Source organism: Pogonomyrmex barbatus, unplaced genomic scaffold (genome assembly GCF_055798465.1).
Source record: "Pogonomyrmex barbatus isolate J1 unplaced genomic scaffold, ASM5579846v1 scaffold4, whole genome shotgun sequence".
NCBI lineage: Eukaryota > Metazoa > Arthropoda > Insecta > Hymenoptera > Formicidae > Pogonomyrmex > Pogonomyrmex barbatus.
Window position 1 is genome coordinate 10,086,637 of NW_028297138.1, and position 27,767 is coordinate 10,114,403.

The following is a 27,767-nucleotide window of genomic DNA, read 5'->3' on the forward strand; positions in this document are numbered from 1 at the left end:
CATAACCGTATTATGTAATCTACGGCACGATACGGAAAGTAATTATTATAATGACAAAATATATAATTTATCGTTTGAATGCGAGAAGGCAGCGAAACGTTATCCGTATATTTTTCAAGGAAGAGAACGCGCTGGTGATCTGCAAATGTTAATTAAAAAGAAAATGGGCGATTGAAAAAAAATAGAATTTATCATGGATTAATAATCAGAGAGATGGATTATTAATCAGAGCGTAGAATTTAAATAATATTACTTGACGGTACAAGTTGCGTCACACGCGATTCTGGTTCCAATAGAATAACTCTCTTGGCGAGAGAGGACTATCGGTACCTTTTCACGACGGTTGCCGCCGGTATTAGTGATACACAGAAGGTGGGTTCTACGTCAGTCACACGTATAAGAAAAAAGAAAAGAAAAAAGCGTTCCTTCAGACACATTTCATTTTCGCCTCATTCTCAGCCGATGAGTGCCACGCTCAATGAGGAAGAATTCAACGCTAGCGAAGTAGGCAGACAGGCGGACCGGGGTGAGAGAGAAGGAGGCAGCTGTCCACGGTCGGATCTACGGTCAGGTTGCTTTTTTAGCCGCCGCTTGAACGACAGCCACGAAGAGAGCACAATCGGCCGGAATTAGCGAGCCTTGTGCTATCTCGCGCATTGTTCGCGCGGAGTGGCGTGCACACACGCGTACATGCGTGCGCGTGCATATCGGCTCACGCCCTCGGAGACGCCGTCATCATCGTCGTCGTTGTCGTCGTCGTCGTCGTCATCATCGTCGTTCTCGTGAGCGCGCGAGCAGCTGTTTTTCTCGCGTCACACGAAGAGGAATGCCTTTGATTTACGACGGTTGCATTCGCCCGCGACGATTGCGACTTTGCATGCTCGCGAATGGAAGAAAGTGAGAACGCACAGGGGTGTTTTTTATCGCCCCCACCTTCCGAATGGGCGTATGCTCGTTATTCCGTAACTGCGTGATAACAACATCATGCATAATTACATGATTCGCATGTTTAAATGATTATATAGTTTTTTTTTTCCGTTACTTTTTATAAATCTCCTGGAAATACTGAGTCTCGATCTCTTCTTTTTTTCGAAAAACCGTGTTTGGCGAGCTAATGTCCACGCGAAGCGTGTTGGATGTTGACGCAAGTTAGATTTGCACCAAAAATAAGTCATGATTACTATGATTTCTATCATCAAGAGTATCTTCTTATTTTGTAGCCACTGTTCAAAGGTAACGAATACAACTCATACGGCAAAAGATTACAACTACGAAACAATTGATGTCTCTTCTCTGTAAAAGAAAAATAGTATAAAAATAGCATCATTGACTGATGCTATTAAAAAATAATATCACGTTTCTCATGATAATCTTTTTTTTTTTTCTTCTCTTAATTACGAATTTTAAAACACCGACTCTCGATAATTGTAGTTATTTTCTGTTTAAATGTTTTATGCGATATGAAATACGTGATTGTTTAAAAAATAGATTTGAACATTTGTAATTATAAGTGCGCGGAAGTTTACTTGCAAACAGGATGCACAGACTTAGGAGAGGTTGAAAAGATGCACATGTACGTGTAACGAGAACGTAATAGTGCGTAATTATATATTGATGATTTTATCTCGGACAATTATCGTATATTATGCGCTATAAACAACATGCGAGGATGAAATCCCACTTCGATCTCGAAGCTGAAGTCGAAGTGCTCAATCGATTAAACCTTGAACGATGTGTTTAAAGTCGATAGTTTCGCTAAACTGATAGGAGCTTGCATAAGTTATTTCTATAAGTGCCCGCCGCTTTTAGTTTAGTCCCTATTACACTTGTAAATTCACATTATTCTATTCGTTTTATATCATACGAATATTCCAATCTTTATTGAACGATCAGACACGTCACTTTAATTGTCATCTCAATTTTACTGTACACAGACGGTAGAGATTTTATCAGTCGTGTAAATCGCGCTACTTAATAATCAATAAACCACATTGGACGCTCATTTATTTGCAAATTATCTCAACCGAAACATGACTCCGGTTATCGCTCGCACAGAAGACCGTATTCAGATCAGTCTAACGCCATGTTCGGTAACGGTCGCAAGTCACGAAAGATTACGAATTCAAGTGCGTGTTTAACGGCTGCCATGGATCTCCGCTTTACGATCCATAACTCAGCTGCCACGTTTTCTCCACAAACAGCTCGATAACAGAGACTCGGAATTAATCGCGAAATCGTGATTCTCTCTCTCTCTCTCTCTCTCTCTCTCTCTCTTTCGTTGGCTCCGCGATCTCTTATCTCGCGCAAGTCGAGTCGAGTCAAGTCGTCGCTGCGCGATCAAGTTGTCGCGATCGGCGCGCAATGGTTCTCATCGGATCTCGTTTTGCCGATCGCCGTTGAACTCGTCGGATTAGTCTAACGACCGTATGCTCTATCACTAATGCTAAAATGGCCTCACGATTACGACGCGATAACCCGCGGTCGTGTCAGAGCTCGCTCCTTAAAACGGCTCAAGACATTCGTCTCGGTCGATATCTCGATCGATATCTCGATCTCCTGACGGTCTTCCAGAGCTTAATTACTCTGTCGAATCTTAGTGCATAAATAGCGTTTAAATGATCATTAACCATGTCAACACAAATATAACGAACGTAGGTTCATCGCATCTCAAATGAAATATTAATCTGTTTCCACTCCGTAGAGATAATCTCTCACGTTTGGTGAGATGAGAATTCATACCGAGATTAATTTTGCTCTTTCAATGTAGATAAATCTTCACAAAATTGTCCACTACCGCGATTACCTGTTCCTGGAAGTTAATTCGTTTTGATCTAAGTTTCATTACTGATCACTTCGCCTCAAAACTACGTTTATGTTAATTTCTAATGTAAATTTATTCAAATGATCTCTGCGTGATAAGATTCTCAAGCGAATCTTGGAATCATTTTTACGAAGAGGCAGGAGGACCTCGTCATTTCTATTTCTATTCGAATGAATGAATAATGAAACAACGCGAAAATTTTTTAAAGCGCAAAAGCAACTTTGTCGCAGTTTTAACGATGTCGCGCTTCGAGCGGCGAGCTGGCTTTGTAATTACCTCGCGATAAGTATTATCTACGCATGTGTCGCATTATTTTCCGAACCCGCATAACTGTAAGCATATAATCACGAATGCTCGCTCGCTAACGAGAACGCACGCATTTTACAGGGGGATTCCGAGTATCTTGCTCTCCGCGCCGTTCTTCCTCTCAGCATTTTCGGAGATAATCGGAAACCTTAGATTTTCAGTAACGAAACTGACACGCCACGGCACTCGAGCGTAATTTAATAAATTCCGCAATGCCCGCGCCGCGGATTAACTTGAGACTCGCGCAACCGTATCGACGACAATAAAACGCACTGACAATTATGTCACGATAAGCCGCGGCGCATCAGCCACGAGCTTTATCTTTAGTGTCGGTCGTAGTGGTTACGTTCGGTCGTTTTCAGCCGAGCATATCGCCGGTAGGACCTCCTTGTCAACGGGAGATACTCGTCGCAAGTGCAAATGTCTACGAACGTCGAGACGCGGCCTCTCGACGCCGTGCGTCTTTCGCGAAGAAGCGAGATACGCTTTCGCCCTTCGTTTATAAAGCAATTTATTTTGGCGGCACTCGAGCACTTTTATCTTAATGCAGCGAGAACGAATTCGCTAATTGCCCCTCTTTGTGTACTAATCCTCTCTCATAAAACGTGATTGTATCTATAAGCCCTACGCGGTTTTTTAAAAGCAATAATAATGGCAATCTCAAATTGGTTTAATGAATACGCCGAACGACGTGGATATCTCGTAGAACGATAGTCTCGCATTTTTGTCCTATCTCACGGAGACGCGTCCGAAAGTATAATGTTTATAACAAACTTTTGTCGATTAAACTGTTTAACCACGCGAGGCTACGTTATCGCGTTATTATATACTTTTGCCCGATCGCATTACTGCTAATAATTTGCTTTTAAACGTTACATTTTATGTGGTAAAAATACATTTTTTGATACATAATATGTTTGGCCAAGGATTCCTTTAAAAATTTATTTAATTTATTTATCTGTATATCTTCGACATTTATATATCAATACAAGATATATAAATATTTGAAGTTTGGAATAATGAAACAATATTGATACTTCAACATTATGGCGATTATTTTAAATATATAATATTTCTTTCCTTTCTACTTCCGCGGCATGGAACATCTTGATACAAGGAAGAGAAGATTTAGGAATAGAGAAAGGTTCAATCGAATAAATAAATTATTTATTCCTAATGTAACATAGTTCGCACATTAGAAAGTCACAACCCGGAGTCAAGCCGTTCAAATTGCATCATAATGTTGCAAGTCCAATAAAGTGCACATGACAGCTATTCATTTAGATAATAGAGGTATACATGCTAACTATCGCGCAGCAAAACATAGACAAAAGCAAAGCGCTTCTCGATAAAAGATACAGTTTGCTGGGATTTACACGCGTTTGTTCGTGACATTTGAACCCGAAATATGTTCCACCTGATCCTCCATGACCTCCGTGACGTATTAGAAAGTCATTATATCAAGTTTTTCCTACGTGCATTTATTCCGCAACAAATTGTAGAAATTTCCGGTTGCTTTGTCAAAAACAGTGTTATCAATCATGAAATGGCTTGCAGAAACAAAGATGTGATCAGATAAACTATTAAGATATATGCGAATCGAGTGAATTACAACCAGAGAAAATATAAGTTTAACTTTTTATAAACGCTCCGCGGAATATCCGCAAACGTCGTACATTTAAATCGATTCTTGATTTAAGTGCTTCTCCTTTAATTGATAATCGAAATCTTACTTCGTGTGAAATACTAAATCTATTCTCTTTCGCAGTAGCTCGATTATTAAGATGTTAGAGAAAGAAGGAATATATTAAAATTTTCCATGGTTCTTATATCCATCAATTAACTTTGAAAGAGAAAGGTCGAGCCAACTTCGCGGATATTCGCGTGTATTCGGTACATTTTCAAGAGATCTCCCGCCTTTCTCTCTATCCCTTCCTCTTCCTCCGTCATCGTCGATCTCGCGACGTCCTTCCGAGGAACTCGCTCGATCCGCCTCCAGATATCTCGCTACGTACACGCAATGCGACACGCGTGTATGCGTGCTCACGATGCGTATAGCAACGGCGTAAAGAGAAATGGAAGTACCTAGCCTAAGCTAAGCGTATCTATCGTATAGAGAATCGTGTATTCGAAAGAAAGAGCGAGAGAGAGAGAGAGAGAGAGAGAGAGAGAGAGAGAGAGCTCGCAAAGAAACAACGCCGAGGAGGAGTGCGTGCCTTGCCCGGCGGAGAGAGGGCAAGGAAAGAGAAAAAGAGAGTAGAGCGGAGACAGGGCGTGGTCCAGCCTTGCTCTCTTACTTATAATTATATTTATTCGCACAGCGTACGTATGCGGCTATAGCCATTGATATACGATCGCAACGAGGTCTCGGTTTACCGCGGTGAGAGCCGACGTTGCACCGCGGTGCACTGAAAGAAAGGGACCAGAGAGGGACGGACGTCGCGATTTCGGCATTGAACGAGGACGAGTGGCACAGGTGTAGCCGGCGGCGATGGCGAATACAATGACAAGGAGTTTAACTCTGAAGTATCATGCTCTCTCCCTTCTAACTCTCATTCGGTCCTCCGATATCTCTATAAAGCTCCTTTGATTTTTATTAAAAAAAAAAAAAAAAAAAAAAAAGAACAATTTCTTTAAATATTACCGTTTAAAAGAAGAATTTTAAATTCGATATTCGAATGTGATTTATTTTTTTGCTATTTATTTCTCTTGAATTAAAAATAAAAAACTTAAAATTCTTCAATCGTTAATTCACTGGTATAGTCTACTTATTATTCAATTATTTCTTAATAAATAATTCCGAGCTACTTAGTTTTTTTTTGCGATTCGAGAAAACAGTTTATGTTAATTTTATTTTAATAAAAATAAACGCGAGAGTCTCTCTCTCTCTAATCTGAGTATCCTTAATTCGCGCATTCTTTCGGATGTCCGACCGCTCTCTCGAGATATGACGACGAGATACGGGAAAAGAAAAGGACGAAGTTCGTGGTCGGTCGTAAAAATCGCGGAACGCTCTCTCGGACGTCGCTTGAGATAAGGGAAACCTTGATCTTTCTGAGATTTTCGATTTATGGCGCGTGACCGATACACGACGAATTATATACGGAACGAGTGTCTGTTTGTCTCGAAGGCCACGACGGCAATTTAAGTAAATTCTAGCTGTTTTGAGGAACTGCGACTTACCTCTCCGTCACGCTCAAGCTCTCCCGGCTGGAGTGAAAATTGCTTCGGTTATCGGGTCCACCGATGTCTTAATAATAACGGTCCGCTGCGCACGCTGCTGAGAGGCATAAACGTAACGGCCGGTATCATAGCAATTTGAACATCATCTTAAATGCAATGAAGCTGGGCATTTTAATGAACCGCACATTATTAGCGCGCGCACGCTACTCTCTACGAGGCCGCGCGCGGCTGAATAATAATTCTTTTCATACTTTATGTATCCGTAAGCACACGGTAAATCCGGTTAAAAGTATCACTTACTTCGCTCGCGTTTCTTTCCTAAAAACGTTCAGCACTGGTTATTAGCGGTAATAAACTGTTACGAGCGTGCGCTTTTTGAACTTGCGATATGTTAGGCGGAGAAAGAACGGCTCCCGTGTAATCCGGGATGATCGCGATCGAGCCCAAGGTAATAATTCTAACTGGAAGATGATAATTATCCAAACAATTAATATTTAGCCGCGCCTAGCACCTAATTTATCACTTTAGAAAATGGATTCGCGTTTTTATCGCGGCTCGAGCTGAGGAAGAGCGACAGAAATCGGCGGAACGCTCGCCGTCACGCAATTGGTGGCACTTTCGCGTTTCTTTTTCTTTTCCTCCATGGCCGAGGCTTCTAATGGGATGCACGAAGACGTTCCTTACAGCCTGCGCACTTCAAAGAAGAGGGACAGTGAGCAGCTAGGGGCAGAGATCAAAAGAGAAAAAAGTTCCGAGAAGGTTTGTGAGCATTGACCATGGGGTACTGCCACCGTTCCAGGTGGTACTCATATACAAATTATGGTAATGACCGATCGATTCCCTCTGGCTCGTCACTCACCTTCGTTTCTCTCTCGTTTCCCCCCCCCCCCCCCTCTTGTCTATCCCGCACGTCTCCTTGCGCTCGTATGGACGTCGAACCCTCGTGCATCCGGCCGTTGCTGCCCCTGTGCATTCGCGCGCAATTAGCCCCGTCTTTCTCTCATGTACACCGGACAAGACTTACCTTTGATATTTTGATCCAATGAGTAACGTGATACACGGATGCGGTTCGTTCTTACGTGGGGACGCTCCGATATTATCGAAGTATCGGATGCTCTTCTATCTTGGAGACGTTAAGTGTTCTCGTATGTTTTAACTTTAATAACAGCAAGTCATCGATTCTGGAATCAGATACGGGATACCGGTCAGAAACTATGGATAAAGACGTTAAAATGTCATCACGCAGGCGGTAGTTAAGAAGCGCTGCATGTATATTTTGTAGGCATTATAAAAATTAATTACAAATCGTAACTGGTAATCCAATTGCTTGCAATGGAATTATAGCTCGGAGCATTCTCGAATGATTCCTAAGAAACAAAAATAGATATATCGAATTAATTTTTTTAAAAATTGGATTAACGCGCTCTCTTGCAGCCGCTCACTTTGGTTAATAAAGTGAAGTGATCCATTGTTGCAGGAAGCTTCCGTGGTGATTTTATAAGTAATACAATTATTTTTGCCACCTGTGCACCTGTCGGAGTGATCATCCTCGTCGTTTTTCTCATCGTTGCTGACTCGCATGATACCGACCGCGGTTTACCTTTGATATTATAATCTGTCTTTCAACCGGAATACGTGACACGGGACTTAAAGCGTTACGGCGTCTGGGTCCGAGTTGTCCCGCGATTGTTCCGCGTTCGCTCTGATATGTATCACGGCGTGTTGTGGCTAAAACATACAAGTGTTTAAACGCACGCAGAAACCGTGTCAAAAAGAGATCCAATTTCAACGTCATAGAAATATAAAAAAAAAAATTACTGACACATTGAAACGAATATTGACGCGAATTCGCCGTATTCGTAATATAATCGCTCTTTACATTTCTACAGTTTCGTAATTTCGTCAAGAATCATATATTAAGAAAATTAAAAATGCAAAAATAATCTTGCTTTTTTTCTTCCCCGTTATGAATGATGAAACAGGATATTTATATCTTACTTTTCACGAAAGAAAACATCTCTCCCCCGAGTACGAAATACGATCTTATCTACGCTAAATCTTACGTGTATGATGTTCGAGCGGAGACAAACGGCGATGTTCGCCGCGAGTGAGCGATGCAATACGATAACATAGTAAGCGATAAGTCGGCATTTTAAGACATATATCAACGAATTACACCGAGTGCCATTTATTTATGATGAACTGCGGCACGCACGTGCGTTTTCTCGTGCAAATGTCACGGAGTCTTCGCGCTGCCGCATTACGAACGCACCTAATGATCCGCGCTTTCCCGCGACAGGTAACACGCGTGTGCGTGCGCTCCGCGCGCGCGAGAAGGAGAAAGAGGGAGACACGCGTTATCCAAAGGCCTTTCAAACGTTACCGTGTTATATCGGCGCTTTTTATCGTTGCACCACGGCGCAGGCCTTTCGAATGTCCGGCACGCCGGACGGTATATCAGCGTTTTTATCGTGTCTTACCATTAGCGCGCACGCACGACCTTTCGATCGGTCGATTCGTAACTTCGATTACCGAGCAAACGATATAGAACCTTATAAACATCGGGCTGATTATGCCTTTTCCACGATCTATAATCGCGATCAACATTCTGCAAGCTGCGCGCATATTGGCGAGCGATAAGCGGCGCGCTGCGAGCGATTAAGTGTAGGTGAACTCGCTCATTGACCCTTCTGTTGCAAGGATAAGAATCGAATAACGAGGCTATTGTTTTTACTGTCTGACGTATAAAAGACGCATCTTTAAACAAAGTAGCGCGTAAATCAAATTAGATCAAACGTCTGATCGCTTTGCCAATTTTCATAATAACATAACGCATTTTTTATTAATACAAAGTAAAGTAGCATAAAACAATATATTGATATTTAATTTATAATAATTCAGATTCTTTTATTAAATTAATTTCAAAAATTAATTAAACTTAAAATTAAATTATATTACTGAATATAAAAAAAAAAAAGAAAACAAATTATTGCAATGCTCTATCATATATTTTCTTCGAACAATCTTGTTTTGCTAGTCTGTAATAGAATAAAAATGGAAAGATAATTGAAAATCACTCGATGCTCGACATCAGTATAGCGCGGATACGTGCCACACATATGCACATAATAAAGCTTCGATATATCGCATTGAGTATAATAGGACTGCGATGCTCGCCATAACACTCGATATGACAGTACAGAAAGAGAACGGTCTTACTGAATCGGTATAATGAGTTCGACCGTGTATTGGTGCACAAAACGTATTCAAAGTTCTAGCGCGCAAACTTTCGATTGTTCAATCGCCGGCTGTTGAATGGTGGAGACTTGCGAAATATGTGACGATCGCGCGTCTATTTTTATGTCGCATATCTCAATGGTAGGACATTTCAAATATCGATCGTACGCCTGTGTGAAATATCGAGACCCGAATCGGAATCATCTCTTCAATCCAGAAAGATTCTATGATATCTGTTAGATAAGCATAACAAAGAGATAGTAAACTGACATTTAATGTCCGCCGCTAATCACAATTGTTGGAAATTAAAGTCGTGATTGTCAAGTCCACTTTGTATTTACATTTGTTAACTGTAAACGCACAATTGGTTTAACTTATTGCGCGCTGTAAAAGCGGTACTTTATTCGCGCCCCCATGACACGAATGCCAATTAATGATTAATCGATTTGATCGTCTATTGTATTCCACGCGTTAAAGAGTAAAAAAACGTCGCCGCATCGCCACCGTAATTGCGATCCGTCACGCGGACAGCAGTAGCATTAAATTGGCAAACGATCTGTGGGAAAGCAACGTTATCCGAAGAATTTTAAGTTTCCAGACGTCGTTCTGTATAGAAGAAATATTGAATTTTACTGTTGCGCGGTTCCTTCGCTAATTAATCGTTAATCATCGTGAATCGATTGGAATGTGCCGGACGTGCGCGAAACGTGTCGTCACACGCGACTTTTCTCACGGTCCTAACATGACTCATGCTACTCGTTGCAGAGAATCATGTGTTTTCATCAGAATTTACATCTATTTAGAATTTTTACTTCATATTTTAAGTGTATGATTCATGTATGTCAAAATGTATGTGACTCAGCAGCCTTATTTTACTCAAGTTATTTAAGTTATAAATCTTTTTAAATAACGTGATCAGTAACAATAATAATAAATAATGAGTATAATAAATAAAAATCAAACGTAAAATATGCAAATGATGATGAAATTAGTCAAACTCTTCAAATAATTTGTTCTTTTGACAGTTACCATTGAATTTTGAAAGATTTTTAAATTAAAAGTATGATTCACTTTTTCAAATTTAATATGATTTATCATTTGTTTGAATCAATCATTATCATAAAAATAATTTGACATATTTTACTGAAATATGAAAAACATTTTTAGTTTTGTTCAAAGCAATAAAATTACTGCGATTTAATGGATTGTCTAATATCTAACGGTTTATATGATAAATCTATGAAAAATATGCAGTAAATACATACGGTAATTTATTAATTATCAAGAAAGCTTATACATCTCTCTCACATTCTCGGAGATAATCATACGCGTGACGAGTTCTTGAATTTCTATCGAAATCAGAAATATTAAAATTTTTTTGACTGTGAATAGAAATTAAAATTCTACCCGATGTCGAGGATTTCTAGACATCGATATTTTCTTGCATACATTATGCAAAGAATTATGAGATAACGATGTTTATTAACAATTAATAATTCTTTATGATAGTATAATTATAAATAATATAAAATATCCCGCGATTTATAAAAGATGTAAAATATATTCAAAATTAACTTACGATAAAACAAATACATAATTCGCTTGCGTGATAAAATATATGAATGAATTGTATAAAAGATTATTTAAATGCATAGATTCTCAATGAAATCATTTACGTGTTGAAAATGGCAATAATCATTTTCTCTCTTTTATCTGCAATGCAAACTGCAAACATATTGTTAATTTTATCGCATTAGTAATTTTCGACTTCTTTTATTTAGGCGCGCATTGAGATATTAACATTGTCCCCTCATTTACTTTGCGAACGGTAATATTAAATTTCCGCGTAAAGCTAATCAAGTTACGCTTGCGTAATCGTGCACCGGCACGGGAAGCTTGATCCGAGAGTTTGTCGATAAATCGATAGCTCGTACGCATTCGTAGACATGGTACGATGTTATAACGACAGCGGGGCGATGAACTTTTGCCTACCGCAGAGTATCCACCTGAATCGTAAATCACAAGATCTACCGCGCGACCATCGTCAGTCTCTCTCTCTGTGGTATGGTTATCTTTCGATGGGAAAAGGGAAGGTAAGCGCTTGCTTCTAATGCGCGTACGGTTAATTGAGAGAAGAATTCTTGTAAGAACGGTCGTAATTAATAAGAGGCTTCGGCGGCGCGTACGCATTGTTCTCGGCGCCGTTCAATTATATAAATGGTACAAAAGTATTAATAAAGTAACGGCCGTACGCGCCTTCTTACCTCGCCGTAATAATGCGCCATTTGCATTAATAATAATAATAATAATAATAATAATAACTTGTAGTGATTTTACCGATAAAATTCCAAGCGATTGAAATTTTTCGCTGCATTACGACATCTAGCATAATGCACGGCCGCGAGGATCGGCATTGCTTTTATAAAAATTCTTTGTTGTTAGTATGCATCATTGTTTTTTTTTTACAAAGAAAGGAGGACGGTATAAAGCTTTGCTATTTCATTTTAAATGGTGATTTTACATTACCATGGAACATGTGTAATTAATTTATTTTTGTCCAAACAGAAGAATTAAAACTGAAGAGGAAGAAGTATTTGAAGTCGAACGCCGGTTTTCAAAAGAGAGATTGCTTTCCCAATGAAAATAATCTACATCTAGTAATTCACGTATCGCGTATATCCGCAGATTGCAAAATTCGCGAAAGTACCGGCTATCATCGCCGGATCGTCATATAGGAAGAAAGATTTATCTAAACGCGCGCGAGACGCGATGCACCTGTGGCCATATTAAAATTTTTCAGCCCGTGTAACTCGGCGCGAATACAGTTTACCGTAATTACATAGCGCTCGTAATTCGCGCTACGTAGCCGCGAACGAAAAGGAAAAGAAAAGAAAAAAAAATCTGTATTTTATCAACGTAATTAATACTTGGGGGCCCGGGGGGGCATAAACTTCAGCAACTTCCAACGAATTAAATGTTACTTACGCATGTAACTTCGCGTAATCATTAATAGCAACCGGCTCGCAAACGTATGACTTCTCTCACACATCGGCCAATAATTATACTATCCTATATGGCCTAGCATATCCCTGATGTATGTGGTCCGATATGTTACGAAAATTAAATGCATAAGCAACGTGTATTTGCCGCGATGCGTATTAGTTGTGTACCTCCCGGCGTTACAATCGTCGCTGTTATGTAAAACCGATTTATGCCTGCGCGTGCACGGACATCCTAATAAGTTTGAAGATAATAGTCTACGCGAGCCGCTCAATTTCAATCTAGTTACCCGGCGCTTGTAGCCGCATGCGAGAAATATACGTATGGTAACGGCTAACGAATGGCGATACACGACTGCGGCTATAAGAATCTTCTCTGCAACGTGAGGTAATATCGGCGACAATGTATATTCGCAGTCTCCGCCGCGCGATTTTAACGTTTCGTTTACGCACGTTATTCCAACACAGGGATGACTGATCCACACACAATCATTTAGTCTTGATATTTAGTTTTGAATCCGTGCTCACATTTAGACATCGCGTGTATGTATATTTTTACTTGTTTGCGATAAACATTTAATAGAAAGTGAAAATAAAATATCAGACTTAGATTAAGAAGAATAAAAATAAAAATAAGAGACCAAGATTCGTCTTGTAGATAGGTAAAGTAATGAAAAATATATAACTATCATCACGTTCCTCAGTAATCGAATTGGTAAAGAGGGCACGAATAGTAGTCGGGACGTTCCAGGTTCGAACTCTGACTGAGGTAATATTTTTTACAATAAAAACAAAAACTTTTCGTGAAGAAAAAAAAAAGTGATGAATATCAAATTTGATTATTGATGTATTAAAGGGGAAAATTTAAATACAGCTTTGAACTACTACGAGTTGTACATTCGTTAAAAAATAACGGTATGTAATTGACGATATAAGCGATTATTTATAAATTCAACAAGAAAATTATTGGGTGTCTAAAAAAGATTCTGTTTGCTGAGTAATGCCATATATTATATCCTTCGTTCTTTGAACATATTGTACATTGATTATACATTGATTTGTTTGAAAAAGATGAAGTTTTAATTATTATTTATATTTCTTAATAAAATAATTAATAAAAAAATAGTTGAGCGTTGTAAAATAAGATGTTAAGAACCGAATGCATTTAACGCTGAACGTATGCCGGAGATACGAGGCAATGAGCCTCCGCTATCTCCGTCGTATTGACCATTTACACGAATCCATTTGCGATGCATCTCCCGACTGCGTGGTACAAATCTCCCACTTGTCCCGCAAAAAAATGCCTAATATTCGTAACGTCGCGGCCGTTAATAACACGAGGAAATCTGGTCGACGACCTTAATGCAAATGTAATTATATAACGTATAAAAATGTGTAGATCATCGACGGTAATTGCCACCTGCTGATAAATATAAACTATCTAATTTCCATCTAATTATGCAGTATGGAAAGTTTACGGGCGACGCGCGGATAGTCTCCGCGCGAGTTTGCGGCCAATAATTGAAAATGATCTCGGATAAAACTGCGCGCGGATTCCTCTTAAAACTCCGGCCGACATCGGCGATAATCACGTTTTCAAAACGGAATTCCAAGCGCGAGGTGTATAAGTCGCGAGGTATTGTTACCGACGAAAAAGAGAAAATTCTACAGGTGATAACAAAAATGCTGGCGACAAACGGCCAACTATCAATTACAGTCAGGGCGGACAAAGCGGAAATTGATCGTGAGAAATCGTTAATCAACGATCGACAATCGATCGGTAATCGACGTGTATGAACGACGTGTCGATCTTTCGATGGGGAATAGCAATTTGCCAAATTACAAGTCACAGTTCGACCGTGCTATAATTTATGAAAAGCTGCACGGTGCACCATGACGAAATCACAGTACGAACACTGTAATTACAATATAGTAGGCAATATTTAAATGCTCTATATCGGACAATGATACCGCGCCGCATTCCGCGTTCACACGCGGATCTGCAGACACCGAAGAATCCGGCCGATCTTTTTTTTCTTTCGACAATATATATAAATCACTTTTGAATCAAGTCAAAATCAATATATCGTTCCTTTTTTCCAATTTGGAGCGTCAAATAACATGTGTCGAGAAATAATTGCATAATATTTAAATCGAAACCTGCGCGCGCGTAAAAATCGGGGAATTGCAATGCCTTATCATTAAATTATCGGACATAACAGAGCCAATCGCGGCGACGGAACAAATCGCCTGTCACACACTGGCCGGATTCTGACTCGGGAATGTCTCTCTACGCGAATGGTATTCACATCGCGCTATCGCACACATAACCGGTGCAACGTACGGCCGATAGGTATCGTCGCCGTTCGTGAGGCAGAGATTTGTTTTAATGCTCAGCCGGCTCTCGTCGATGGTGCGGGCCCATTAAAAGTGTTCCTGAGTGCGTACACACGGGGCGTTCCCGATGCGCCTTATTCACGGCATAAACGCACGCGGCATGCAGATTAAACGATGCAACAGCGAAACGAGAAAGGGAGGCGCGAAATGCGACGAAGCTGGAACGGAAAGAAGACGAGACAGAGGGAAGGAGAGTAAGAGTGTGAGAGAGAGAGAGAGAGAGAGAGAGAGAGGGGGAGGGTGAGAGGGAGAGAGAAAGAGAGAAGGAATATAACCGAGTATAAACGTAGATTAAAGCGGAACACTAAATTTGCGCGGGTTGTTCCCTGCTTCTCCGTGGCTGTATTACAACGTTTCTTATCTCGAGAGGCATCAAAAGAAACTGCGGAAGCTGATAAATTAATGACGAAAGCGTCGGTTTTGTGCAAACATCACGCGAACGCGAACTTGGCAAGAAATATTGAAAAACACAAATTAAAGCCTATTTTAACCGTTGAATATTCATTTTCTTTATCTTTTTTCCAAGTCGTAGGCATAATATGTATGTAAAAAAAAAAGTTTTGCTGTTAGCAAATTACAAAATTTCTTCTAAACTATAAGAATTCATCACGTTATCTTTAAAATTTTGACATACAAAAATCGTTTAAAAAAAACATATATATGTCATTTTTATTTTAATTTAATTTATATATAGAATGACAACGTACTTTTGATTATATCATGCGATATAAATCTACAAGCAAAACAAGTCGTAGCGTATTTCTCGAGTCGTCAAGTTGTTACATGTGTGTTACATGTGTGACATGTATTACCGATATATCAGCAGAAATTAAGCAGTCTCTCGTAACGATAATGTAAATGCGAGAATTCCCGAGCGTATTCTGGGCCTACACGAAATCCTGATAGGGTCGTGCATCTGCATCATCGACTTAATGCACAGCAAGATACCGTCATGCGACATGACGTTTTGCTTTCGAGTATTTCCGCTTCTCGAGTGCTCGCCTCCGCGAAAGTGGCAGTTTGATTTGGGCATTATTCGAAGCGTTCAACCGGAAACCGTAGCGCCACGCAGTGCACGCTCGGTGTGCATTACGTAAACCGCGTGAACGTGTTTGCCCTTTATAAATTTATATAATGCGACGGTGTAATGCGTGTAACGTCGCGTTACGCCATGTCTCGTCGAGTGGAATTTTCTGCGTAATTACTGTACCGCGACAAATTTTCGCATCTCGCATTTTATCTCGCGCCATTTAAGATTTTTACGGAGCTTCCCTTCCGGGAATCACGTTGAAACGGTCTAATTATTTTCACCTCACATTTTATCGTAGATGCTTTCCAATTAGAAACACACAGGCGAATGAATGTTATAGACATTTCGTTTCGTGTACCAGTAATTTTGCTCTTTTCGCGAAAGTTTCGAGAAATTGCGAGGTATCGGATAAATTTGGCGTATACAATTTGGCTATTCCTGATGATTGTCGAAATATGAAAACTTCCAATATTTCGTGTCACGAAATATTAACATTTTATTGCAAGCGAAATCATTCCCCCCCCCCCCCAAAAATTGGATCGCGCGCGGAAGTTGAGCAATACATTCAGAAATATATTTCTCATTAGAAGCTATGGCGTACACCGGTAGTCCGAAAGAATACCGGGAAAAGGAAGATTTTCGACGAACCAGCACGAAGGAAGGAGGGTGGAACGAGATGGCAGGCTAATAAAAGAGCTCGCCCCGACATTACTGTCGCGGCAGACGCGAGCGGATACTCGTTTACCTGGGGATATCTGCGGTAGATCTTTCTCTCTTTCTTTCTCCTCCACGACAGCAGATACGACACGGTCTTTTATTTACCACGACAATGACAAACGTAACGACAATTCACGGTTATATGTGTCTCGGCCTCCGCCGTCGTCGCCGCCGCGGCTATAACGCGCGACGTCGTTTTTATGAAGCGCGATAAGAATTCGAAAAGAGACCCGATAAATCGCACGACGCGACCGAGGGAAACGCATTGCCGCACACACGTTTCAGCTACAAGAACTTCTACCTGATGAAAATGGTAAAAAACAAGGCGAGAATGACAGAAAGCCATTGAATTTTTTACAACGCGTGCGCTTGTATTTTAATATGAACGGGGAGAGATATGTTAATTCGTTAACGCTGAAATATCGGCATATATGAAAACATGTTTGAGAAACATGTTGCGCTCTTGCCAATTTTCTCTCCGTTATCTTAATTGGATAACGATTCAAGGAAAGCACTCTAAGTTAATGAATCTTGAATAAATCGCAAGTGGCGTCACTGTTTAGATTTTCTTTTTTTTAAAATAAATTTTGTGTGTGTGTGTGTGTGTGTGTGTGTGTGTGTGTGTGTGTGTGTGTGTGTATGTGTGCTTTAACGTAGACTTTGCAAATAGGTATGTTTAGTTTGTATGTTTAGATAGTTGAATATAGATGCGTTATTATATAACGAATTTATACTGTTCATTACCATAAAATTTCTATGAGAAATATTTCTTTGGAATATGATTGAAGATAGACATCATCATATTTTTCGATGTATTTTTCCTTGTTTTCCCTCGCGCAATTTCGAACGTCTCGAGACAGCGAGAAATCATATTTACGCATAAGTAAAGAAGAATCTCATTATCGACAGATGTTCTTCGTTATTATGTAAGCGCTGGCTGGCCAGCCCCTGTTTTTACTACTTAAAATTGTGCCAGCACTTGTTGCATGTGGTAAGGCATAATGCGTCCGCATTAAAGTACGATCTATTTTACAGTTGACGGTGATTTTATTAACGCTGTTTACGATCTTTGCGAAAATCGTTAACAAGAAATAGAGTTATTGCTAATATAACATTCTTCAGCATCATAGGATTTGTGCGCAATATTCCACACGCATGCTGCAAAATAATTCACACGTGCGCGCGCGCGTTTCTTGAAACATTTATAATCTATAAATCCTTAACAATAATACATTATTTTTATTACAAGAAAGAAAAGAAATTATTTTATTTCATATTTCGAATTATTAATGATTTATTTATATGTTTACGGCGCGATTGCAAAATAATTTTATATATTTTTAATTCTTTTTATTATAATTTATTTTATAAAATATTTGATATTTTTAAATACCATCGATTTTTATTACATAGATTAATAGTCAATCTATTTATCTTTCTCTCCAATTGTCGCAAGTTTAACAAGTCGATTATATATCAATGTTTAAACGTTAAACGAAATAATTGAAATAAGAGATTTTATTAACAAGAATAATTCACGCTGCACATTTCGCGTATAGTGAAATAATAGAAAATAATTTGAAACTGTAATTGATTTGGATCGGGTTTTCCGCGTTAACAGCGCATCTTGTTGTTGGCGCGAATCGAGAGCCGCGAATTTCGCGCGGACATAAAGTTTCTCGCCCCTTAATGGTTCTCATGTCACCGCTTCATTAACGAAACTGGTTCGAACACCAGGATTTCGCTTGATTAACAGGGTGCCTATCTACGGCCCTTTCATTCTCCCTTCCCCTGCCTCCGTCTCGTCTTTTCTTACCGAGTATGCGAGCGCGATCGCGCGAGTCTCTCGAGCCGAGACGACGCATTCGATCAGCCTCGTTATAGGTATGAGATCGACACTCGGGATCGCTTATGGGCGTAACGCGGACGACCGAAGATGGAAAAATGGACGACCGCGGACGACGAGCCGGTCGTGAAACTATCCTCTTATTTGCGCCTCCGCGAACTTCGGCTTCGTTAAAATAGCCGACGGAGACGCCCGAGGTGAAACTCTCGAACGACGACCGGCTTCCAGGCGTCGTCGTTGCCCCCGTCGTCGATCGAGAGAGTTCGTGAAAAAAAAAAAGAAAGGCGGAAAGACGAAGAAACGGCGTTTTCCTCGCCCGAGGTTCTGTCGCGAAATCGATGATTTAATTAAATTCAACGCTAATACCGATACGAGACATTTGCATCTGTCTGCAAAATGTCCGGGGGCTTTTACGTCAATCCTGGTTATTTTTATGTTAACGCGATTAATGATACAATCAGTCGAGACACGTCGTCAGGGGAGACGTGCATAATGAAATTTTCGATTCGACAATAAATTAAAATTTTTATGAGACGGACTACGTATATTTGGACGGATAGCCTTCTCAGGAAGGACACTGGAATCATTCATTCGATTCGAAATGATGGCGGTTGAAAAGACTATCATCTTCCTCGTATATTGTGAATGCTTATAAAATATCGCGTAAGTAGATACAGAAAACGCTGAAAGAGGAAAATCCACATCGTCGGAGATTTTCCGATCGAGATAACGGTGCGACATAATGAAGAGTAACCACTGTTGACATCTCGGTGAAACTTTCATCGAGTTTCCACTCGGGGAATGAAAAAAGACGGAGATCTGTTTTCCACGCCTGCGGTCGTTCTCGGACGAGCGATTTATTCGTGCCAGGGGGGACAATATTAAAACGTCAAGTGGATTTCTCTTTCTTCGTCGCCGGACGCTTATAATGTCCATGCGGGATGCCCCAGAAGGCGTCAGCGGTTTTTGCGTTATAAGCGTTCAAGGATGAAGAGGTTCTGGCAAATTAAGACAACCTTGTTTCTTAAGTCACTTTCAAATGGACTTCAATTGGGTTTTAATTTTGAATATAGTTACCAAGATAATTAACGTCGAAATTGAAATGTTGTGAAAGAAGATTGCAGCCAAGCGAGAAAAAAAATAATATCAAGTTTGAGTCAGTTAATCGAGTAATTCATGAATGAAAAAAGTAACTATATTGTTCCTGCATTTTATATAATCTGACATATTCGGACGTACACGCCGGTGTCCTCTTTTAAATGATGAAATATTCAACATGTTACAGAAGACTCAAGGTAGTCGGCGTTCAAATTTTGATTCGGGAAAGTCGCGAAATGTAGACTTTCTCTTAACCTCAGGTATCATAATACTATTTTTCTGATCGAGCTCTTTAATTACCTAAAGTTAAGTAGTTTTTATTTTTCTGTGCCAACATATGAATATGCAAATCGTCAAATGAGACTCTCAAAGTAGATTTATGCTCTTTTATCGCTGTCATCGAAAATATGCTAAATATATTCGGCGGAGACAAGTTTATTTCATCCACAACGTCTCGTTTAACCTGCGATGCGCAGCACGAGATCCAACAGTGGTGTAACATCATTAAGAGATCTAAGTCTCGATTTATGCTCAGACAAATGTATACATTACGTCTCTTAAGCTTCTTACGTTATAATTAGAATAGCGCCAGTAAATGTGCAATTTTGTACACAAGTATAAAATAATCATAAATCGCACGGTCGTTAAAGATAATATCACATGAAAATTACTTTACTTGATTGAGTTGCACCTTCGAAAATCATAACCGCCCCCGGAAGAGGGCATAACCACGCGAATAAGTATCGTCTCAACTACCCTTGTTGCGTATTTCATCGTAAGAAGCCCTTACTAGCTTTTGTCTTCTTTTATTTTTTTTTCTCTTCTGGAACGCAACCTGGTAGGGATAAAACACGATGCGTTAAATGTCCTCTACGCGCATCGGCAGAGTCACGCACGCACTCACGCATTTAAAGAACTAGGCGGGAGGAGGAGTGGAGAAAAGAGACGGAGACAACGCGCAGTGGAAAAAGAAACCAACGTCGAGGGGGGATATATCTAGAGAAAGAGGAGAAAGAGAGAAGTTGAGAAATGTGAACGGATGAGAGAAAAAGAGAGACGTCTACACTGATCTACCTGGACGAAGCTACCAGTGGTCGTCGTCATCTACGGGCGACACACGGGGGTAACCCGTACACTCGCGTGCGTCCGCGGTGGCAGCCACACGCACACGCACACGCACGGCACGTATGCTCTATACGCACATTCAACGAGGGAGCGCACCGCTATCACACTCGTATGGCGGCGATCGAGAGCACGGGCGCGAGAGAGAGAGAGAGGCCAGATAGAGCCGCGTGTAGAAGAGTGGGGAAAGAGGCGGGTCTGCGGCGCGACACACATACACGTGTACACGCACACGCAACACGCGCATGAGAGCGTACGTACGTACACGCGCTCTCATACACGCACCGCCGCCCCGGGACCGCGCGGGCAAAGCTCACACTTACCTGACAAGATGTAAGTTCAGAAACTGGAAGGTGCCACTTCTGCACAGTCCAATACAAGACACCGAACCGGAAAGTTCGTCCGAAAATTAGTCGATGTGCGCAACGGCACCTCCGCTCGCGGCACCACAGCGGGACCAAGCGGTTGTTGATTGCGATGGTGGTTGTTTGATCGTGCGAGATCAGAGGTAGAAGCGTAGGAAGGAAAAGGAAGAGGAAAGAGGATAGCACCACACGACGAGTCGTCTTCGCTGGTGGAAGGTGGAGAAGCTGGAGGTGGAAGAGGAAGAAACGGAGGCGGAGGTGGAGGAGGGAGGAGGAGGCGGGGGTGGAGAAGGAGAAGAAGAAGAAGGAGAGGACGAGGAAGGACGGAGAATGAGGTGGACGGCGAAGGTGGAGGCGCGATAACGAAATGACCGGAGATACGTGAAAACGTGCCGAGACACGGAGAGTGACGGTGTCGAGGTAGAGAAAAGTGCGTCAGTGGCGCGAGTCGGCGTCAACGAAACGCGAGAAGGAAGAAGGGACGAGGATCTTTTTTTCTTTATCGCGTGCAAAACCGAGCGCGCGAAAATCGATTTTCTGTCGTGACGATTTTGCCGGATTGCAAGAAAATCGAACCGAGTTTCAATCGCGAGTGATCCGAGGTGCGCGGCGCATCGTCGCCGTATATTTTCTTTTTTGTTCTCCTCTTTTCTATCTTGTTTGTCTTACCGATTGCGAGCGAAATCGTATGCGAGCGCGATCTTGCTCAGATTTATGATGGTGTTTTGCGCGGCGCCGCCGTCGTCGACCACGGCGACGACGACGACGACCAAGGAGATGACGAAGATGACGGAGACGAGGGCGATCATCGAGAGGCATCGTATACGTATTGGATGATTATCATATTAATGAATACGCGCCACGACTCGACGAGTCAGTCCGCAGAATTGCCGACGAGGAGGAGCTTGGAGTCGACTCGCGAGCTCGAAAATCCGTTGCCGATCATCCCGTCGATCCTACGCGAGAGATTTTAATTGAGTGAGTGAAGCCGCATGAACACGACTGTGATTCGAAATCGATTAAAACGATAGAGTGTAAGAGAGAAAGAGAGAGAGGGGGGAGAGACAGAGAAAGAAAAAAAAGACGCGTGTGAACGAGAAACGGAGTGCTTTTTTATGAAACAGAAAAGTGTGTGTATTCGAGTGCGCGTATTCGAGCTCCATTTTTCGAAGTTTGAGATCAGACTTGTGCTGCGCGATTCGTACGTATCTCAGGGTATCGTCCACTTGGATATCCAACAGGATACGTCCCGAGATATCTCTGCCTGCGGCCGGACGTGTCACCAGACCCGTTGACAGCACTCGCCCGATAAAGCGCACCCGTGAGTCTTTGCTTTCGATTGAATTGGGATTTCGATGGGCGCGCGCGTAGGCGCACCGGATTTGTCTCTCGATAGGGCCGTGCCGGTATTGGTCGGTATCGGGAATAAATTAACAGCTCGCGCGAACGTGGGTCTAAAGGAGGAATTGAGAAACCGGTATAATTTCGGTGAGTTTATATATAGACCCCGAGACGTCGTAGACACGTAAAAATAATCGCTACGCGAATCGCTGCGGCGACGGTTACGCATTAATCGAATTGATTCTGATATTAGAACAAGAATCTGACACTGGTATGCTCGCCAATGGAAAATCAAATGTGAACGTGATACGATACGAACTGTTAGATGTTGAATGACTCATTTAATGAAATGAAATTTATTCACGTTTATTCCCCAATGCAAAAAGTCATCTTGACTTACCGTATATTTTTCCATATTTACAAAAATAAATATTAAAATCGCCGTTATACCGATTTCAACGCTTAAGACGCGATGTCGCATGATGTCTGGTGATTTTAATGCAAGTGGAAGGCGTTTCAATCGGCCTTGGAACTTCTATATAGATTCTTTTCGGACAGCGCTATCGGGACCGCATTCCGATGTTTTGCAATATAGTTTATAAGATACTATCGATGATTATCTGAAAAATGCATAGCGAACAAGCTAATAAATTTCGATAAATGATAAGCCGATAATAAAATTTAAAAATACTGAGTGTCAGTTTTACTTTCAGCATTCAACGAATATTCTAAAGATAAATTGTTTAAATCAATATATATAGAGTGTATATATATATATATATATATTAAATCAATATATATAGAGTGTGTGTGTGTATATATATATATATATATATATATATATATATATATATATACACACACACACACTCTATATATATTGATTTAAACAATTTTATATATATATATATATATATATATATATATATATACTCAATATATATACAATATTACGAAAATAACTCATATATATAAATATATGTAATATGAGTTATGTTAAACATTTTCTAATCGAAATAAATTTTGTTATAATAAAGGGATATAGAAACATAAAAGCTTTGCTAATATTACTAAAACTGTATTCAAACGTTATTCTAATACGCGATTAAGTCGATAAATTTTGCTATATTAAATTTTAATGTGAACGGCTTTGGGGACGTGCATCATAAATCAGTTTTAATCGGAATTAATGTCGCCCATGATAAGATCTTTCATCATAGAAACATCTGACAGATATGCAAATCGTATTCTTACGCGCGAACTGAATATTAATGATAATTCTATGTCATCTTTAACCTTGCTACGTGAAACATCGTTCAGACGATTATTTCCTTCAAACAAATCATGTAATATCAAATCCAATGTTTCCCTGGAAACTGAGGTTCTCAAATGATACTTGTTTGTTATTGGCTATTCGGAATGTAGCTATGATACATCGTCGTGTCCTAATTTACTTGTTACATGATCAATGTTGTTCCATGGTGTAAATGTTTTAAAGTGAATAGTTATCAAGTCATTAAGCAAACAGATCGCCGCCTAACGAGGAACAGTATGTTTCTCAACGATAGTTGATAATAAATGATTAATATCACATCACATTCTCTCTGGTATGTCTACATTGCTGAGAGTCGTACACGTTTCTCGTTGCAATAACGCCGCACAAGACGAGTTGCATAAAAACGCGACGTAAATGAACGAACGAGGAAACATCGATGAAAGGATTAAGCACCGTTTTACGTCATCAGCAGACAAGATAGATTGTCTTGATATTATTGGCATCTCTTCATTACGGCCTAGCCTTTATTTCACGCGGTGTCGTATTTCCCAGTGTTTGACAACTGCTCGTCGACACTCCGTCGATTTTTCTGTCCGGCCGAGGATCATCCCATCGTTTAATAATGCTTATGCGAAACGTCCAGTCCGACTGGCTAAAACGTCGGAATGGGGTCCGAATTTCCCATGGACTGCGCGCCTAATTATATGTCCATGGGACACTCGTTCCATTATGGCAACGGGCATTGCTAGTTACCCCTTTTATGCTAAGTGAGAGCGAGCCAATGGATGACCCTTTGGAACAGGGTGACCATCCGTTCTTGGACGGCCGTTCATGGACACGCCGGACACTTTCCGCGCGACCATTCCCGTATTCACAAAGCTTCCTTCGCGCCTCTCACATAGGGTGACCCTCGAAATCACATTGGGCAACACGCCGAGCCGCACGGTCTGAAGTTTGCAAAGAGAATGCAATATATTATTTAATACGCCATTTTATTCATATGATTCAACATCGACAATATTTTTATTCCGATTTATTATCATGTAATTATTATAATTAATAACAATATTATCACTATCCGTTTCTTTATCATACTCGCGGTTAATAAAATAAAATAATAACATGTTATCATTTCGAATGACAGTATATTATTGGTCGTTGTTGTTATTCATAAAAAATATATATATATATATATATATATATATATATATATATATATATATATATATATATATATATATATATATACGGAATATTAATGCTATTTCATGAATATGAAACGGCATGATATTTTGTTTTGCAATGATGTCTATTTTGCTCGCGAAATACACGTTATCGTGTACTATCTGCTCGCATTAATCGGTGCTGTTTAGTCGTCGCAATGCAAATGTCGCTAATGGTCGAGATAGCATAATTTCAGCATAACGTTGGCATCAACAATGCGCAACAGGGAAAATCGTGCCTGTGATTATTAATACGCGATATCCGCGTGTGACACACGCAAAAACGTAAATTATTTCTTCGCCTGTACTCCGGCGTGGCATGCTGAATTTCAGATTTTATAATGGCAACCTGTTGCACGCGCACACACCAATGTAAGTACGATCCAATTTTCTAAGGATCGTGCGCGACGCGAGCGCCGGCCTCTCGCAAGGCCGACGAACACCCGCGTTGCAGACCCCGAAAGCCGGGCAGGTCAGTCATGCGGGAAAGTTTAATGACTACTAATGGGGCACCCTGTATGCAGGTAAACGCGCAAGGTCCTACAAGTCGGCGAGCGTCCGTTGGAGCCTCGAGCGATCAGCGGCGGTAATTCGTGATTCCACTGCGGAGACACGCACGCGGAGATACGATGTCGTGAAAAAATCGGAGATCGCATAATAAGAAGACAACGACGAGGGCCGGTGAATCGATATCGGCGCGGTGCTTCTTGAAGCTATCTGGCCGAAGCTATCTATCGGTGGAAAGCTATCTATCGCCGACGCGAGCTTACATCGCGAGCTCTCTTAATGAAGTCATAAAATTATCCAGGAGATTAACTGTTCCCAACATGGTATAATGTAATATCTATAATGTGCAAGATAACCGATCACTATTAGAATCGCGGGTTTATCGTAGATATGAACCTGTAACTAAAACAGATACGTAAGGGTGGAGAAGAAAAAGAGAGGGTGGAGGGATCAACCCTGAGGGGAAGGGATCTTTCACTGCGACGGTTCGATCGATCGATATAATAATAAGATTATTAGGCTCCACGTGAGACACGCGGCAATCTGTGTGTTGATTATTGCACCGGTCACTGTCAGTGTCCATCGACGGCGACATGCCGCGCGAGTGACACTCGGGGATTGGACACGCGTGTAGCTTATCGCACGGCCAGATCCGTGTTTCGTGAAAGCGGCTGCGCGAGGGAAAAAAAACGATTCATAATTAGCCCGGCGCGCGTGGATAGGCGTCGCGGCGAGGCCGCCGCCGGGTATCGTGTCGTTTATCGTGGATAACAGTGATAAATAATCGGTCGTGACGTTTGCTCTGTAGCGTATTAATTTACCGTTCTCGGCGACGGAGATCGAGCGCGCAAAAGAAATCCGGCGCCGCGACTGTTCGCGAGAGAGTACCGTAAAGCACGAACGCCGAGAGCCTAAGGAGAAGCCGTATTTCACGCCGTAATTAGTGCGAAGCGAAAGATGCGGCATAATTAAAAACAGCCACGACGCTTTAAGCAAATTGAAAGAGCAAATTCAACTCGCCCTGAATGATATTGTGTGTCATAAATAATTTCCGTCGCGGTGAGAAATATTTTTTAAAGGAAGATATTAGTTACTTTTGTTTACCAGATAAGTGCGTCTTATTTTCAAATCAACGGAAGAGACGTGACGATCGTGCGCATAATTTTAAAGAAAGTAAACATAAAATACTTTAGCGACCATTTTTTGCACGCAAAACTCACGACAAATATTAAAGAAGATAAATATCTTAAACGTATAATGAATAAACAATAATAAATGATAAATTAAAAAAATAGAAATTAAAGTTACTTGTGGCTTAATATAATATATTAAGAACAAGATTTTTTCCGCTGATAAATAGTCGTGGCGACACGCATGATAAATTTCATGAACATATGATACGATATTAATAGCTATACTAACAAAAATCGCGTTACATATAATCAGTAATTAATAATAATAGGTAGTTGTTATGTTATTCGTTCCAAAGCTATGATAAGAAATAACGTTAGGTGTAACTGATAGACGTAACTGGTAGTTATTATTACTCTTATAACAAGAAATAGTACAAAATTATACAGACGGTAAGGTTCTTCCCGCGCAAAGGCAAATAATAATATGGAAATATTTCTTAGAGCAGGAAGCTTTGTATTGGAGGCAGCAATAAACGGCGGCCGTAAAGCGTTATGAAGCGAGTAAGTGCCGGTAAGAATGAAAATCGGGATGATTCCGACTGCGCGTGCGTTCGATTTCGATATGCAAATTAACGCGTCCTCACGCTCGCCGCGAGAGTAAATTGGTCCTTGCGCTCCTTCCGCCTCTCGGCGATCACGCCGTTGTTCCGGCGTGAGACAGTCGCCAATTTGATTTGCGCTAATAACATGATCGTTAGCCCACGGCGAGAGTCAAGCGGTGACGGGGGGAGGGGATGTGGGGGGGAGGGGGGGCTTACCGTTCTTCGCGCCTTCGCTTTTCTCGTCGTCGCCACAATGCCAATAATGGCAGGCCATTTTCGTTGAATGGCTAGGAAGGGGAAAGTAAAGAGCCTAGAGGTAAAAGCACACCCGTCGCGAGCGTATTGTCAAGAGCGCTCGCTACTTACTGCGAGGCTCGGCACTCTCCTCTCTTTTTCCCTCTTCTTGTTTCCTTGTGTGTTACGTCAAAGTAACACGCTCCCGGAGCTCTCCTCGTGTGAAGACGGGTGTCGCGACAGCGCAAATAATAAATCTAAATTGCGCTTACCTTGCGAATGAGAATCGGTCAACGATCTTGGCGATCGTAACTCAACAACGGAATTCGA

General features: G+C 40.9%; 1 long non-coding RNA gene across 3 annotated transcripts in view; it reads right to left on the bottom strand.

The window, feature by feature from the left end:
- Positions 1–27,767, bottom strand: part of LOC105423593 (uncharacterized) — a 69,059-nt gene that overhangs the window by 38,226 nt on the left and 3,066 nt on the right. The window contains exons 2-3 of one of the 3 annotated variants that reach the window (XR_016140249.1): positions 7,335–7,491; positions 6,311–7,275 (exon numbers count right to left, since the gene is read on the bottom strand). This is a non-coding gene — a long non-coding RNA (uncharacterized LOC105423593). Of the gene's footprint in view, positions 1–1,594; positions 7,276–7,334; positions 7,492–27,767 lie in introns of those variants that run through there. The other 2 variants (XR_016140248.1, XR_016140250.1) reach the window with 2 other exon arrangements.